The 16,234-nt window shown below is 40.1% G+C and overlaps 1 long non-coding RNA gene across 2 annotated transcripts in view; it reads left to right on the top strand.

Moving 5' to 3' along the window:
- The window catches only part of LOC123329241, a 39,457-nt gene extending 26,897 nt beyond the window's left edge, over positions 1-12,560 (top strand). For both annotated transcript variants that reach the window (XR_006544613.2, XR_006544612.2), the window contains one exon: positions 12,341-12,560. This is a non-coding gene — a long non-coding RNA (uncharacterized LOC123329241). The remainder of the gene's footprint in view (positions 1-12,340) is intronic.
- The last annotated feature ends 3,674 nt before the right edge of the window (positions 12,561-16,234 follow it).

Raw genomic sequence — 16,234 nt, 5'->3', positions numbered from 1 at the left:
CACAAAACTTTTTAATGTTACTGAAGTTCAGTTTACCTAGTTTATGTTTAGTTGCTTGTGTTTTTTTGGTGTTATATCTAAAAATCCATTGGCAACTCCAAGATTATGAGAATGTACCCTTGTGGATTCTTGAACTATTTTTTTTGAAGACTTATGCATCAGGCACTTTGCATATTGAATGTTGCTTTATTCTTGCAGCAAATCTACTTGGTAATATTGTCCTCTTTTGATTGATTGGGACATTTCAGCTCAAAACAGTAATTTGACCAAGATTGTGCAACTGTCAAAATAATAGAAGAAGGATTTGAACCAATGCTTACAATGCCCTAATAGACACATATTTGAGGGGGGCACTGTTCAGGAATGAGATATCATAATTTATAGGCTTTCTCAAGATTTCTTCCAAATTATAATTTTTTCTTAAAATACTTCCAACATTCTTTGTGCACATTACTCATTATTATGGATATCTAAAAGTTTTTGTTTAATAAATAAGAAATATTAAATTTAGTAGTATTTATAAAGTATAGTGAACATTCAAACACTGGAAATGCCAGCAAACAATATTGGCTTATACTCAAATAGTGTTAATATTTGGATCTCTTAGCAAGATTAATAGAATGTCAACGAATCTTGTGTAGAAACAGCCAATTTAAGGATTTATTTGCTTCTAAAACTTGCTATTTCTTAAATCATTCTTAATAGGATTTAAATAAAGCATACAAAGTATATAAACTTCTTAATATTTATTTTATGTGCCAGAATGACTCACTGTTAGCAGCAGACGGGGCCAGAAGCAAACACTTATGACAACAGCTTCAAGCAAGACTGGGCTTCCCAGGTGGCTCAGTGGTAAGGAATCCACCTGCCAGTGCAGGAGATGCAGGTTCAGTCCCTGGGTTGGGAAGATCCCCTGGCTAAGGAAATGCCAACCACTCTAGGGATGGAATCCAGGGAACTCCCATGGACAGATGAGCCTGGTGGGCTACAATCCGTGGGGTTGGAAGAGAGTCAGACATAACTTAGTGACTAAACAACAACAAGCAAGACTGGTTAGATTATAAATTCTCCTCTCTGATTAAGCTTCAATTCTTTCTAGAGAGTTATAATACTTTTTCCCTTTCCTCAATTTCTCAAATTTATTCTCAGGATTCAGAAAACATAAATTTTCTGAGAAATGCCAAGAAATAATTCTTGCATAGAAGCACTAATTAGAACCAGATCTGGGTGTTTCCCCTTAAAATCCCCAAGAGACCTTAAGAAGGAAAGAAAAAAGGAAAAGACCATTCAGTTTTATGATTAGAAGGTCTTCATATAACGTTTTGAGAGTGATTATTGCTGTATTAGTTTTCTATTACTGCTGTAAAAAATTACAACAAACTTGCTCAGCCACTAAATCATGTCTGACTCTTTGCGACCCCACAGTCTGCAGCATGCCAGGCTCCTCTGTCCTCCATTATCTCCCAGAGTTTGCTCAAATTCATATCCATTGAGTTGGTGATGCTATCTAACCATCTCATCCTCTTCCAGCCCTTTCTTCTTTTGTCTTCAATCTTTCCCAACATCAGGGTCTTTTCCAGTGAGTCAGCTCATCACATCAGGTGGCCAAAGTATTGGGCGCTTCAGCTTCAGCTACAGTCCACAATTTCACTGGTTTAAATTAATGCAAATTCTCTCACTGATCTAAAGAATCAGTGTCACTGGACTAATGTCAACTCACTGACAGAGCCAGTTCCTTTTGAAGGCTTCGATGTTTCCCTGTGTTGTTCATCTTTGAGTAACTGCCTATATTCCTTGGCTTGTGGCCCCTTCCCGATTTTCCAAAAGCATCACTGCAATCTCTGCTTTCATCATCACACCAGCTTCTCCTCTGACTCTAACTTCTCCTTCATCCCTTTTTTAAGGACCACTGTGGTTATGTTGGGCCCATTGTATAATTCACGATAATATCTCTTATCTGCTGCTGCTAAGTCACTTCAGTCATGTCCGACTCTGTGCGACCCCATAGACGGCAGCCCACAAGGCTCCCCCGTCCCTGGGACTCTCCAGGCAAGAACACTGGAGTGGGTTGCCATTTCCTTCTCCAATGATCTCTTATCTAAAGATCTCTAAATTAATCACATCTGCAGAGTCTCTTTTGCCATATAAAGTAATATTCACAGGTCCAGGGACGAGGTTGAGGACCTAACACAGGACCCATTCTTTAGCCTGCTGCATTGGGCATTGTGGTCCACTCTTCAAATAGGAATCAAAGGCAGAAGATATAGGTGGCCAGGACCTGACAATAGGTGAGCCATCTAAATCAAGGTAGCAAAGGATGTTCCCATGTGCCAGTTAGGCTTCATCTCCATAGGCAAAATTCAAGTCTAATGAAACTCAGCAGGTTCCTATCCTGATCAAAGTCAAGAGCTGGTGAGCATACGTGTTGCATTACAAGGGACTCAACTTCAAAAAAAGTAGGATCCAGATGACTGATGCCTTAAAGTTTAGGTGGGCAGCCATCATGGACAGTCTGTCAATAGAACAAGAGTTCCTACTTAAGGTCTGGTTTTAAAGGATGTCTAATGTCTGAGAAGGAAAACTGGGAAGAATCAAGTGTGGCTTCAGGGCTCTAACAGTATTCAGAGGAACCAGCTTGTTCCTGTATTACACATTCAGACTGTAGAAACAGGACTTCCCTTGTGGTCCAGTGGTTAAGAATCCGCCTGCCAATGCCAGGGACACAGGTTTGCTCCCTGGTTCAGGAAGGTTCCACATGCTGCTGCTGCTAAGTCGCTTCAGTTGTGTCCGACTCTGTGCGAACCCATAGACGGCAGCCCACCAGGCTCCCCCATCCCTGGGATTCTCCAAGCCAGAATACTGGAGTGGGTTGCCATTTCCTTTTCCAGCGCATGAAAGTGAAAAGTGAAAGTGAAGTCACTCAGTCATGTCCAACTCTAGCGACCCCATGGACTGCAGCCTACCAGGCTCCTCCGTCCTTGGGATTTTCTAGGCAAAAGTACTGGAGTGGGGTGCCACTGCCTTCTCTGAAGGTTCCACATGCCTCGGGGCAACTGAAGCCATGTGTCACAACTACTGAGCCTAAGCTCTAGAGCCTGTACTCTGCAACAAGAGAAGTCACTTCAGTGAGAAGTCCACACTCTACAATGAAGAGTGGCACCCACTCATGGCAACTAGTGAAAGCCATGCACAACAATGAAGAACCAGCACAGCCCAAAAAATTTTTTTAAAGATTGATTTAAAAAGAGAGAGAGGATGTAGAAAGATGCAAAAGCATGGTTCTTGCAACCTGTGTTTTAGGAGAGTGCATTTTTTGGAAACTGTGTCATCTGACCCTAGTGTGGTAAGCAATATGTGGGGCAGGTGAGCTGTGACCTAAGAAAAGCTTGAGATTTTCTATGATTAGAATTAGGAATAGGCTTAGACAAATCAGATTTACAAAAAGAAAGATTTAGTTATTCTTAAGTCTACTTGTACCTGGTATGTATGTGTGTGCATGCATGTGAATTTTTGAAAGAGTACATCTTACTTATCTACTCTCCCAGTGAGGTGTAGCAAGATTGCCTATAGCTTTCTGGTACCAAAAACCACATTGCAATGCTTATACCCAAATCCTTGTTCTTATGGACCTCTATGAGGATTTATTTGAATATACCTGGAATGGGATTCCTAGGTCAGGGAATAGAAGTGCCTGGTAACTTCCCAGAATGATGGCATCAGTCTACATTTTTTTTTCCAATAATGCTTAAGGATCCAGGTATCTTCACATCCCTGTCAACATTTATCATTTTCCAACTTTCTAACTTTTGCCCATCAGTTTATTAGGCAGTGTCTCCTTATTGTTTTAATTTACACTTTTCTGATTACTGAGATTCATCATTTTTTGTGTGCTTATAGTCATGTGGCTTTCCTCTGCTATAATTTGCCTCTTTGTAAACTTTTATATTTAGAGTTGTTATCTTTTTCTTGGTTCTCATGAAAGTGCCTCCGGTATTCTTGGATATTAATCCTTTGTCAGTGCTAGGCATTACCGATAACTTTTCCATTCTGTCAGTCTATGAATTCTGTGACTTTCCTAGCTGAACAGAAATTCATAGTTTTGATGTGATCAAACACACCAAGTGTTAGCTTTCCTTAGGTTTTAAGAATTCTCTCCTGTTCAAGTCACAAAAATATTTCTCTATGTTTTCTAATAACTTTAGGGCTTTAATGCCCTTGATATCCAAAAATTTGGTGCTAGATTCAGGTTTATTTATTTTTTTAGGTTTTTTATTCAGGTTTATTTTTCTTCCTAATACTAGCTACTGGATAATGGATTCTTTCCATGTTGATTAGTTATGCTATTTTACTATCCATTAAGTTCCCCTCTCTACACGCATCTGTCTCTGACCTTTTATTTTTTTTTTTATGTTCTTTTGGTCTCCTTTGATGCCATACTGGTTTTATTATTTTGACTATGATAAGTCTTAATAATTGATACATGTCCCCCTTATAAATTTTCTTTCCAGAATAACTTAGCTTTTGAGAACCTTCATTCTTTTTTCTTCCTTTTCTTTCTAATATTAAGATACTTTTCATACATTAAACATACTGTTTAGAAGTGTATAATTCAGTGGTTTCTAGTAATGTTTTCTGCCATCACCACTCTGCTCAGAATCTTTTTATCACCCCAAAGAGAAACTTTGTACCTGTCAGTAACAACTCCCCCTCTCCCCCATCTCCAAACTTCTGGAAAATGCTAATCTACTTTCTACCTCTGTGGGTTTACCTATTCTGAACATTTCACTTAAACAGAATTATACAATATGTGGTTTTTAACTGGTTTCTCTCACCTCAGTCAGTCAGTTCAGTTGCTCTGTCATATCCGACTCTTTGTGACCCCATGGACTGCAGCATGCCAGGCTTCCCTGTCTACCACCAACTCCCAAAGCCTACTCAAACTCATGTCCATCGCATCAGTGATGCCATCCAACCAACTCATCCTCTGCTGTACCCTTCTCCTCCCACCTTCCATCTTTGCCAGCATCAGGGTCTTTTTCAATGAGTCAGTTCTTCGCATCAGGTGGCCAAAGTATTGGAGCTTCAGCTTCAGTGTCAGTCCTTCCAATGAATATTCGGGGCTGATTTCCTTTAGGATTCACAGGTTGGATCTCCTTATAGTCCAAGGGACTCCCAAAAGTCTCCTCCAACACCACAGTTCAAAAACATCAATTCTTCAGTGCTCAGCTTTCTTTATAGTCCAACTCTCACATCCATACATGACTACTGGAAAAACCATAGCCTTGACTAGACAGACCTTTGGTGGTAAAGCAATGTTTCTGCTTTTTCATATGGTGTCTAGGTTGGTGATAACTTTTCTTCCAAGGAGCAAGTGTCTTTTAATTTCATGGCTGCAGTCACCATCTGCAGTGATTTTGGAGCCCAAAAAAATAGTCTGTCACTGTTTCCATTGTTTCCCCATCTATTTGCCATGAAGTGATGGGACCAGATGCCATGATCTTAGTTTTCTGAATTTTGAGTTTTAAGCCAGCTTTTTCACTCTCTTCTTTCAGTTTATCAAAAGGCTCTTTAGTTCTTCGCTTTTGGCAATAAGGGTGGTGTCATCTGCATATCTGAGGTTATTGATATTTCTCCCGGCAATCTTGATTCCAGCTTGTGCTTCATCCAGCCTGGCATTTTGCAGGATGTACTCTGCATATAAGTTAAATAAGCAGGGTGACAATATACAGCCTTCATGTACTCCTTTTCCTATTTGGAACCAGTCTGTTCCATGTCCAGTTCTAACTGTTGCTTCTTGACCTGCATACAGATTTCTCAGGAGGCAGATCAGGTAGTCTGGTGTTCCCATCTCTTTAAGAATTTTCCACAGTTTGTTGTGATTCACACAGTCAAAGGCTTTGGCATAGTCAATAAAGCAAATGTGGATGTTTTTCTAGAACTCTCTTGCTTTTTCGGTGATCCAGTAGATGTTGGAAATTTGATCTCTGGTTCCTCTTTTTCTAAATCCAGCTTGAACATCTAGAAGTTCATGGTTCAGGTACTCTTGAAGCCTAGCTTGGAGAATTTTGAGCATTACTTTGCTAGCGTGTGAGATGAGTGCAATTGTGCAGTAGTTTGAAAATTCTTTGGCATTGCCTTTCTTTGGGATTGGAATGAAAACTGACCTCTTTCAGTCCCTTGGCCACTGCTGAATTTTCCAAATTTGCTGGCATATTGAGTGCAGCACTTTCACAGCATCATCTTTTAAGGATTTGAAATAGCTCAACTGGAATTCCATCACCTCCACTAGCTTTGCTCATAGAGATGCTTCCTAAGGCCCTCTTGACTTCGCATTCCAGGATGTCTACTCTAGATGAATGATCACAGCGCCTCCTGAAGATCTTTTTTGTATAGTTCTTCTGTGTATTGTTGCCACCTCTTCTTATTATCTTCTTCTTCCGTTAGGTCCATATCATTTGTGTCCTTAATTGTGCTCACCTTTGCATGAAATGTTCCCTTGGTATCTCTAATTTTCTTCTCTCACTTAGCATCATGTTTTCAGTGTTCATCCATGTTAGGCTATGTATCATACTATGTAGTGTTTTTGTTGTCAAATAATATTCCATTTGTATATATGTTCCATATTTTGTTTAACATTCATCAATTGATGAATATTTGCTTTGTTTCTACTTTTTACTATCTTGAGTGATGCTGATGCAAATGTTTGTGTACATGTTTTTGTGTGAACACAGTTTCAGTGATCTTGGTTATATACTGAAGAGTCCAATTTCTGGGTCATATGGTAACTTCAACCTTAAGTTTTTGAGAAACTCTCAAGCTGTTTTCCAAAATGAGTGTGCCATGTTACATTTCCACCAAGAGCACCATCATCTTTTACGTGAGTTATTGCTGAGGCTTCTAACCCTTTTCCCTGCTTCCACCCTCAAACTGTCTCCTCTCAATACAATATCAGAAGGATTCAGTGGATTTGATTTCCATTTTCCTAATGGCTTGGAATACGGAATGAAGCAGGGCAAAGACTAATAGAGTTTTGCCAAGAAAATGCACTGGTCATAGCAAACACCCTCTTCCAACAACACAAGAGAAGACTCTACACATAGAAATCACCAGATGGTCAACAACAAAATTAGATTGATTATATTCTTTGCAGCCAAAGATGGAGAAGCATCTTTGTTGACTATACAGTCGACAAAAACAAGACCAGGAGCTGACTGTGGCTCAGATCATGAACTACTTATTGCCAAATTCAGACTTAAATTGAAGAAAGTAGGGGAAACCACTAGACCATTCAGGTATGACCTAAATCAAATCCCTTATGATTATACAGTGGAAGTGAGAAATAGATTTAAGGGACTAGATCTGATAGATAGAGTGCCTGATGAACTATGGGTGGAGATTCATGGCATTGTACAGGAGACAGGGATCAAGACCATCCCCATGGAAAAGAAATGCAAAAAAGCAAAATGGCTGTCTGAGGAGGCCTTACGAATAGCTGTGAAAAGAAGAGAAGTGAAAAGCAAAGGAGAAAAGGAAAGATATTCCCTTTGAATGCAGAGTTTCAAAGAATAGCTAGGAGAGATAAGAAAGCCTTCCTCAGTGATCAGTGCAAAGAAATAGAGGAAAACAACAGAATGGGAAAGACTAGAGATCTCTTCAAGAAAATTAGAGATACCAAGGGAACATTTCATGCAAAGATGGGCTCGATAAAGGACAGAAATGGTATGGACCTAACAGAAGCAGACGATATTAAGAAGAGGTGGCAAGAATACACAGAAGAACTGTACAAAAAAAATCTTCATGACCCAGATAACCACAATGGTGTGATCACTCACCTAGAGCCAGACATCCTGGAATGTGAAGTATGTGGGCCTTAGAAATCATCACTATGAACAAAGCTAGTGGTGGTGATGGAATTCCAGTTGAACTATTTCAAATCCTGAAAGATGATGCTGTGAAAGTGTTTCACTCAATATGCCAGCAAATTTGGAAAACTCAGCAGTGGCCACAGGACTGGAAAAGGTCAGTTTTCATTCCAATCCCAAAGAAAGGCAATGCCAAAGAATGCTCAAACTACCACACAATTGCACTCATCTCACATGCTAGTAAAGTAATGCTCAAAATTCTCCAAGCCGGGCTTCAGCGATATGTGAACCGTGAACTTCAGATGTTCAAGCTGGTTTTAGAAAAGGCAGAGGAACCAGAGACCAAATTACCAACATCCGCAGGATCATCAAAAAAGCAAGAGAATTCCAGAAAAACATCTATTTCTGCTTTATTGACTATGCCAAAGCCTTTGACTGTGTGGATCACAATAAATTGTGGAAAATTCTGAAAGAGATGGGAATACCAGACCACCTGACCTACCTCTTGAGAAACCTATATGCAGGTCAGGAAGCAACAGTTAGAACTGGACATGAAACAACAGACTGGTTCCATATAGGACAAGGAGTACGCCAAGGCTGTATATTGTCACCCTGTTTATTTAACTTACATGCAGAGTACATCATGAGAAACGCTGGGCTGGAAGAAGCACAAGCTGGAATCAAGATTGCCAGGAGAAATATCAGTAACCTCAAATATGCAGATGACACCACCCTTATGGCAGAAAGTGAAGAGGAACTAAAAAGCCTCTTGATGAAAGTGAACGAGGAGAGTGAAAAAGTTGGCTTAAAGCTCAACATTCAGAAAACGAAGATCATGGCATCTGGTCCCATCACTTCATGGGAAATAGATGGGGAAACAGTGGAAACAGTGTCAGACTTTATTTTTTTGGGCTCCAAAATCACTGCAGATGGTGACTGCAGCCATGAAATTCAAAGACACTTACTCCTTGGAAGAAAAGTTATGACCAACCTAGATAGCATATTGAAAAGCAGAGATACTACTTTGCCAACTAAGGTCCATCTAGTCAAGGCTATGGTTTTTCCAGTGGTCATGTATGGATGTGAGAGTTGGACTGTGAAGAAAGCTGAGCACCGAAGAATTGATGCTTTTGAACTTTGGTGTTGGAGAAGACTCTTGGGAGTCCCTTGGACTGCAAGGAGATCCAACCAGTCCATTCTGAAGGAGATCAGCCCTGGGATTTCTTTGGAGAGAATGATGCTAAAGCTGAAACTCCAGTACTTTGACCACCTCATGCAAAGAGTTGACTCATTGGAAAAGACTCTGATGCTGGGAGGGATTGGGGGCAGGAGGAGAAGGGGATGACAGAGGATGAGATGGCTGGATGGCATCACTGACTCGATGGACGTGAGTCTGAGTGAACTCCGGGAGTTGGTGATGGACAGGGAGGCCTGGCGTGCAGCGATTCAAGGGGTGGCACAGAGTCGGACATGACTGAGTGTATGAACTGAACTGAACTGAATGATGTTGAGCATCTCCCTGTGTGTTTGTTGGCCCTTTGTATATCTTCTTCAGAGAAATGCCTATTTGAATCCTTTGTCCATTTTTAAATTTTGTTGTTACTGAGTTTCAAAAGGATTAAATTACATGTCTGATAAAATTATCTCCAAACTACTCAGAATAAAAGCCAAACTCCTCACAGTGGCTTAGAAAGCCTACAGGATCTGCTCACTCTGAACACTTCTCTTTCTAATCACCTCTCACTCATCTCAACTCTAGCAACTGGCTGCTTCTGGATGTGTGCCTCTGTGCCTTTGCACCTGCTGTTCCCCTCACCTTGATACATTCCCACATATGATCACAGGACTCTAATTTTTCAGGTGTTTGCTTAAATATTATCTTTCAGTGAAGACTTGCCTGTTCATCTTATTTAAAATTCATGTCTCACTTCTATCACTACCACCACTACCCCCCCTTTCCTGGCTCCCTGGTTTACTTTTGTCCATAGCACTTGTCACTTTCTAAGTACTATCATTTTTGCTGATTTTTAATTTTTGCCAGGCACTCTTCACTCCTGCTTTAGAAAGTAAGTTCTATGAGGGCAGGACTTTCAAAAGACATGGGGATGCACAAGAACCCTCAGGACTTTTGGCACTTCTCTGTTTGGAAATCAATACAGCAGTAATTCAAACAATCTGTCTTATCCACTTCACATGGATTTCAGTGTAGTGTTTCCTCCACATTTACACAGGGCTGCTTCTATCACAGCACTGTGATTTCTATAAGGGTAAGTGGTGAGTTGGCTTGTTTTTGTTTTTATGAATTTTTATTGGAATATAGTTTCTCTACAGTATAGTGTTAAGTTGATTTTTGTTTGCTTTTTAAAATTGAAAAGTTGCACTGTGTTAAATAAGGGAAGAAATCACTGGATTCTTATCCTTCAGGTCCTCATCTCTCTTTTTTTGGCCGCACTGAGCATCATGTGGGGTCTTAAGTTCCCTGACCAGGGATTGAATCTGTACCCCCTGCAGTAGAAGTGTGGAGCCTTAACCACTGGACCGCCAGGGTTCTTTATGTAATTTTCTTTATGCAATTTCTGCCTTCCTCTTCCCACCTAGAACATTCAACTCCTCCCAGCTACCCCTGAGACTCATTGGAACTCAGAGGGTGGTAAGAGGCCAGGAGAATAAGCCTCATAACTTCAGCATAAATCAGACTCCGCTCCCCAGCAATCCTGCTTCCTTTACTGAGACTATTCCTTCATTCTTCCTCTATCATTAGATCTGTTTTTTTTGTTGTTTTTTTTTGTTTTGTTTTGTTTGTTTTTTTACTGATTAGTATATAATGCACAGAAAGCACACAGATCATAAGTGCACAGCTTGATTGAATCCCACAAGTTGAACACACCTGCCCAACCAGCTTTCACTGTTAGGAAAAGACCGACTGTTACCCAGCAAGTCCCATCTGGATTGATTGCATTTTCAGCTGATGTAGGAGGTCAAGACAAAAGAACAAGCAGATGGACCATAGCATCATACATATTCACCTGAGTAAGAGGATTGTGCCTTTTCAAAAATGTCCTTCTTGGACTTTGCTGGTGGTCCATTGGTTAAAAGCCCACCTTACAATGAAAGCGAGTGTGGGTTCGGTCCCTGGTCAGATAACTGAGATCCCACCTGCCACAAGTAAGACCCAATACAGTCCAGTAAATAAATAAATAATGAGCTTCCAAATGTGCCTAATACTTTTGAATTTCCATAATGAGCTCATCTAATGTCTGTGCAGATATGTGATATGTGATTCATCCCAGCATTTTAGCTTTTCTGTCTTTTAATTTTTTTTTTTTTTATGTGGGAGCTAATTTTGAATCTGTGTGGCCAGTCTGTCTTTAGATGCTGTAAGCGGATGGCTCCCAGGAGGAGGACAGCAAGGCGCCGTCTGAATTTACTCTAAGATAACGACCCTCTCAAAATCTTGTCACCTCTTATTCTCAAGTAGCCTTTGCCTGAGATCTAGGCTGTCCCTGCAAGAAGCAAAGCAGACAATCATCTATGGCCCAGAAGCTCTGAGAAAGCCTCAAGCTCAAAATATCCCTTCCAAATTTGCTAGTTTCTCTGCCAATTTCTGACCTTTAGCCCTAGACTTCAATGTTGCCAAAGACAAGTACCCCTAGAAAGGCATCATTTGAGGTGTGATACTTTAGAAATTCAACAAGTTTTACATCCCTTCCTGATGTAATGCTTTTCTGGGTTCGGTTAGAGAGAATAAAGCTCTAAGGGAGAAAAAGAGTAATCAGGAGAAAGTGACATTTGTGAGAATTAGTATGGTTTAGTGGTGAAGAGATTAAATGTGAAGACAGATGTGGATTCAGTCCTAGCTCTACCAATGTACAAGCTGTGTGAGCCACAGGCCACTGCCTTCAACTTGTCTAAGTCTTGGATTCATTACCTATGACACAGAAGCATCATTGTACTAGTGTGATGAGAGTCTGTAAAATGGGGATAATCACAGAAACAGTATAGTGAGGAACAAATGAAATAATACACTTGCAGGAGGCAGAATAATGTTCCGCCAAAGATGCCCACACTCTAATCCCAGAAATATGTGAATGTGTCACTGCATGTGTTGAAAGGGACTTTGCAGTTGGTCCCAGTTAAGGATTGTGAGATGGGGAGATGATGAAGGAGAATTAAGGTTGCGAGTCAGGGAAATTATTAAAATAACGAGATGATCTTGAATTATCTGTGTGGGTCCACTATAATCAGAAAGATCCTTAAAAGTGAAAAAGGGTGCAGACTTCCCTGGTGGTCCAGTGGTTAAGGCCCCATGCTCCCAATGCAGGGGACACAGGTTTGATCCCTGGTTGGGGAACTAAGATCCTGCACACCACACAGCATGGCAAAAAAAAGAATAAAAGAGGGAGACAGACAAGAAGGTCAAAGTGATGTGAAGTGTTGGGAAAAGCACCTAATCCACCATCTCTTTCTTTACAATGAAGGAAGGAGTAAGAGCCAAGTATTGCTGGCAACCTCAAGAAGCTAGAAAAGGCAAGGCCATGGATTCCCCCCAGAGTTTCCAGAAAGGAAAACAGCCCTGCTGATTCTTTGATTTTAGCTTTGTGAGAACTGTGTCAGCTTTCCAACCTTCATAATTGTAAGATAATAAATGTGTGCTCTTTAATAAACATAAGATAATAAATGTGTGCTGTTTTAAAGCTACTGGATTGGTTGTAATTTGTTATACCAGCTCTAGAAAACTCACACGAACTGACAGAAAACTAATATAATATGTAAAGAGCCTAATGAAGGGCCAGGTACATAAAGAATTATCAGTAAAACAAATACATGTTAGTTATACAGAGTAGACAGGGAAAAGAAAGACTGAATACTCTAAAATTTTCATATGTAGCAATTTTGTCCAGGGTTGACCCTGTGTATGTCATCAACAGCCTGTTCTGAAAATCACAATGAGATTCACAAAGTTGGTTTTAGAACCTAAAGGGATTCTTCCTCTTCTTTGTTTGAACCAGGGTTGTCATGTCTAAGTATATCCCCAATAGTCATTCTGTCTGAAAGCACTTAAAATACTGTGTTATTCCAAAAAAATCTATTATTGATAATTAAATATATAATATGCATAAATATATTTCCATATAGTTTTATATAAATGTGTGTATATATGTACATATATATACACACACAGACACACATATATGATTTATATTTGTAAAACGTAAACCTACTACTGGTCTATAATAATGCAGAAGGATATCTCCCACCTCACTGGTTAACACTCTTCTAATGCAAATCCTATGACCTCACGGGTTGATGATTTTAGCAGCCTCCCAGCAAGCCTTCTGCACATCAGTGGCTACTGCCTTCAAATCTACCTTCCACATTGTCTTTGTGAAGCTTTTTAATAATAAAGGTCTGGTCCTCAGTGCTATATTTAAAATGGATAACCAACAAGGATCTACTGTATAGTAAAAAAAAATAATAATCTGGTCCTGTCCTACCCCCTGCCCCAGGCATTTAATGATTTCCCAGAACTTTTATGGGAGAAAGTTCTAAGATCATCAGCAATTTCAAAGGACTTTGCAGTCTGTTTCCAAGCCCCCTTCCTTTCTAGAAAGTTGAGGTTTCCCAGCCTGCCTTCTTGAGCTGCGCAGAGGCCTACCAGTGTGACTCCTCAGTCCCTAAGGATCTCTTTACCTTTGCCATCCTATTCCCTCCTCCTGGAATATCTTTCTTTGATATCTTGGCAAGTCGAAGTTTCATCCACTATTGTTTAAAAGCTTTACAGGACAGTCCAGATAGATGCATGTAGTCTCCCCTCTGAGATCACAGAGCATCCGCTGCCTTCTAGAATAGAGCTTTCATACCTGCCCTAACTTCTCTGTGAGCATATACACCTTAGAGGGGCTGAAGGATGGGAGGTGAGGGACATGGAACATTATGTATTGATGAATCACACACAGTATCAGAAGTGTGCCTTCCATGATGGTCCCCAGTGTCACACATGACTATTTAGAGTTTAACTAGTCAAAATTAAATTTATTAAAAACCCTTCAGTCCTATAAGCCAAATTTCAACTATTCAATAGCCACATGTGGTTAGTGGCTACCATACTGAAAAGCAGGGACAGAAAACATTTCCATCATCATAGAAAAGTCTATTGGTCAGTGCTTATCTAGAACACAGTAAATGATCAATAAATATCTGAAGAGGAAAGAAAGAAAGAATGAAGGGAGAGAAATAAAGAATGAATAAAAATAAAATTCCAAAGGATGCCAAGAGAAATGGTTCAAGACTTGGAAATAGAGAAAAACGATTACAGAGTATAGTTTCAAGGGCTGCAAATGTGTAGTCAGGTTCAGATGTGAGAGTTGGATCATAAAGAAGGCTGAGCACTGAAGAACTGATAGATGCTTTCGAACTGTGATGCTAGAGAAGACTCTTGAGAGTCCCTTGGACTGCAAGGAGATCCAACCAGTCCACCCTAAAGGAAATCAACCCTGAATGTTCATTGGAAGGACTGATACTGAAGCTGAAGCTCCAATACTTTGGCCACCTGATGAGAAGAGCTGACTCAAAGATTCAAGGCAAAAGGAGAAGGGAATGGCAGAGGACTGAATCAATGGACAGGAATTTGAGCAAACTCTGGGAGATTGTGGAGGACAGGGAAGCCTGGCATGCTACAGTCTATAGGTTGAAAAGAGTTGAATACAACTTAGTGACTGAACAATAATAGTTTTATATCTCTGTAAGGGAAGATATTATCTTGCAGAAACTGATATCAGTGCAAAGGATTCTTGCCCACAACAATGCAAATAATTTTGTTCCACTAGAGAAGCAATTCATTTCTATAATAAAAACATTAAAGGTAATCCCAAACATTAGATTTACTAGACCCATAAGATATTAACCCACTTTGAATCTATTAACAAATTCTAGCATTCTAAACCGACTGTCTGTAACTATCTGTTTATTAATGTCTGTCAGACTCTATGTATCTGTTTGCCTGTCCATCTCTCTGTTCTTCCAACTGTCTTTTGAACTAGTATTACTGGTTCCTTCATTAATTACTGAGTTGGTTAAAATCTTGGACAGATGCTCATTTTTTATTTATGCATATGATGCACATTTTTAACATTTAAAAAACTTTTATTTGAGAAATTTTGGAGACTGCAGTGCAACACTCATATGGACTCACCTGGAAGCCTGGTGCAATGCATTGCTTGAAAAGTAAACCTCACAGGCTACATAAACCCAGGCTGATCTTGTCTTGGCTCCCAGAGTGACTAACAAAAAGCAGTAGAACTTGAACTTTGCTGACTCTCGATTTCTGTAGGTTCTTTAATCCTCTCTACTCTTTGGGATTTTTTTGAGTATGCGTATGTTTGGTTTTGGTGCTAGTTCATGCAAAGCCACTAAGTCATTTCCACTTGGTTGCAGCCATGATGAGGGATTTGGTTTTATGGTCTTTCTGGTGATTCTAACCAGATGGATGATGCAGAGGCATGCGAGTTATGTTTTCAATGTTTTGAAAATTATACTCTGGCAGAGCACAGCAAGTAACAGAAGGGAGCTCCTTTGCACGAGCTCCTTTTTCAGATCCCGGTCCCTGTACAACTTGTGAAAGAAAATCAGAGTCTGACAGTAACATGGTAAAAAAGAGATTTTATTCATGGGCAATTGCACAAGGGGATGAGAGACCTCAGCATAGAACTGGGCTTAATTCTGAAGACAGCAAGGACAAATGGAGCTTTATAGCTAAGGAGGAGGGTGTGGGTTTGTGGATGGGAGCACACAGAGATGAAGCATCCTGGATAAAGGGAATTCTGGCTAAACTGACCTGACATTCTTGCTGTGAGCAAACCGAGGTGATCAGACATCACCTAGGGAGTGGTGGGGATGAGGAATTTAATCATATATCAAAGTGATCAGATACGGTGGAGTGGGAGAATTCTCTTACCTCGCCTAGCAAATTCTGGGTAAAATTGGGCAATGCCGAGAGTTCTGTTACCCTGAACAAAGATGAGAATTTGGTGTAGCCTTTGGAAAGGAGAAAATAACTTGGCTAAATCTATAATCAAAGGTTGTTTAAGACAGTGAAAATTGACAAAATGACAGACAAAAGTAATATAAGGATGAAAATGTGCTTACAGTACCCATGTGTAGAAAATGGTGTCATTCACAAAGGCAGGGGCTGACAAGTGGAAACCTCTGGAGTTTATTTTTGAGGTTGCTTCATTAACAGGAAGGAAAAGCCTTTAAAAAGAGTCCCATGTGGTCAAGATAGAGGTTTGTGCTTTTATACATTACTTTGAAATGTTAACAGGGGAGACAGAGGATAAGAAATAAAGTGAATGTAGCCAGGAGAAAGATTTCTC

The sequence above is a fragment of the Bubalus bubalis genome, chromosome 14 (assembly GCF_019923935.1).
Source record: "Bubalus bubalis isolate 160015118507 breed Murrah chromosome 14, NDDB_SH_1, whole genome shotgun sequence".
Lineage (NCBI taxonomy): Eukaryota > Metazoa > Chordata > Mammalia > Artiodactyla > Bovidae > Bubalus > Bubalus bubalis.
Note: the sequence above shows the minus strand (reverse complement) of the source record. Positions and strands in the feature narration are given on the sequence as shown.